Here is a 2,196-nt window from a genome sequence, read left to right as displayed (position 1 = left end):
ACCTACCCTCAAATCCATTTCCTGCCTGGCTTTCCTCCACCTTCAGTTTTCTGCCTTAGTTCCCTCCTCAATACCAAGTGCACAAAGGAAGCTACAAACTCTCATTCTGAGAAGCATTTTCTCGGGCTGTTGTCTGGCTTCCAGGTGTATCCTCTGCTCAGTTCAGATAAACTTTCACAAACATTCTCTACAGGTTTGGACTTCTAACATGGACATTGGACATGGCGAGGTGTTACAGTCAGTGAGGGTTTTCTGGGGCAGCACATGAGCAACTAAAGACATATTCATGTCACAGATAGGACTGGGCTAGCCATGGGGAGGGATCAAGGGCATCAAGTGGTGGCAGCACTTGAACAGAAGGAATTGGATCTCTTGGAGGCTGTGATCCGCTGCTGACTGACACAGGTGTGGCCCTGCATGGGTCCCTGTGACGGGCCGCAGTGTCCTTGCTGAGAAAGGACAGGGCTAAACTGGACCCTTTCCATGGTTTGACTGTGATGCAGTGCTATGCTCTTAGGCAAGACAGAGGGTGTCCTCTGCCAAGAACTGGAACAGAAACCCTCATGTCAGCCTCTTTTCACTCCCTAATCCCATAATCAAATCCATCCCTTCATTTTCCTCCCATCCCCACCAAAGAATGAGTCAACACTGGGCAAGAGAAAAACATCACTGAATTTTCTTTTAGGGCAGCAGACAACTCACCAGAGTCAAGGAGGGTTTGAGGGAACCATTTTTTTTTCTTTTCTTTTTTTAAATATATTTTATTGTTTTTACAGAGAGGGAGGGAGAGGGACAGAGAGCTAGAAACATCGATGAAAGAGAAACATCGATCAGGTGCCTCCCACACACCCTTCACTGGGGATATGCCCTCAACGAAGGCACATCCCCTTGACCCAAATCGAACCTGGAACCCTTCAGTCTGCAGACTGATGCTCTATCCATTGAGCCAAACCGGTTAGGGCAAGAACCCCTTCTTCAAGCTGGGAATTCACAGACAGCCACGATTAGGAAGAGCAGGAGATGTTATTCCAGAGCCCATCCTCTTGAAGGCACACACAGTCCCCCCTGAGCCATAGTCATTAGGCTCATCCTTCTTCCAGTTGCTATAGGTCAGCCTCCCTCCTGTCACATACACAAACTGGCCTTCGGTCGCTTCATCTGTGATGCCCAGAAGGCATGGTCCTTGCCCAAGTCCATGATGGCTTTGTTCTCCTCGCTTTTCTTGGGGGTGGCCACGGTGGCCTGGAGCTCAGCACTCAGAGCCTTCCCTTTGAAAAAAGGCATCTTTTCACCATTAGTCACATGGAGCTTCTTTCCAGATTTCTTGCCCAAGGAGAAGGTTTGCAAAAAGGCATCTTTTCACCATTAGTCACATGGAGCTTCTTTCCATATTTCTTGCCCAAGGAGAAGGTTTCCACTGAAATCACAAAGAATGGGTGTGATTGACTTGGCCTGGAGCCCAGGCCAGTAGGTGACCACGCCATTGTCTGGGAGTGAGGACTCTGAAAAGGAGCCCATGTGCAAGCCCCTCAGGTCAGGTCCTAGTGAGGAGGAGCTCCTCAGCATAGGGAAGGTCCTGGCTGACGGTGCAGCCTCTCCTGGGGGAGCCTGTCCTGGAGACAGTCCCCCGCCCAAATGGCCCCTGTGCAGGTGGACAGGGAAACAGGCATGGACCCTGTTGCCAGGCGTGAATGCCAGGACAGAAAGGGACAGGGACAGCCATCTGAGAACAGCGGTGCTGAGGAAGGAGCAAGGATGTGGAGGCAGCAGACCTCCATGCAAACTTTCCTTTGCTGCTTCCCACCTGGGTGATGGTGAATGAATTGTCTACAAATCCCGGACCTGTTTTCTCTCACTTGTAAATTAAATAAGTGTAATGCTCACAAACAGCAGTGATGAGAGGACAGAATGAAACCATTTTATGAGAAAATGCCAACCTAGCACAGGCCCTGGTATATAATCCGTGTTCACAATTGTTAGTTCTCTTGCACCTCCTGAAAACCCAGAGCGCTCAAGGACAAGGGGAGAGCGGGAACCCAGTGGGGCAGGAAGAGGCTTACATTTTTTGATGAGATCCAGTTCTGCCTCCATGCTCCTCAGCTTTCTCTCTAAGTTAGCCAGCTTAGTTTCCGTAACTGCAAAGCAATGGGAGAAGGGAATATATTGAGAAAAAGAACATAAATTCAAGTACAGACG

The 2,196-nt window shown here is 49.5% G+C and overlaps 1 pseudogene; it reads right to left on the bottom strand.

Moving 5' to 3' along the window:
* Positions 1-975: 975 nt before the first annotated feature.
* Positions 976-2,196, bottom strand: part of LOC102752999 — a 2,420-nt pseudogene continuing 1,199 nt past the window's right edge.

The sequence above is a fragment of the Myotis davidii genome, unplaced genomic scaffold, assembly GCF_000327345.1.
Source record: "Myotis davidii unplaced genomic scaffold, ASM32734v1 scaffold2147, whole genome shotgun sequence".
In the NCBI taxonomy this organism is placed as follows: domain Eukaryota; kingdom Metazoa; phylum Chordata; class Mammalia; order Chiroptera; family Vespertilionidae; genus Myotis; species Myotis davidii.
This window is presented reverse-complemented; position numbering and strand designations above follow the sequence as displayed.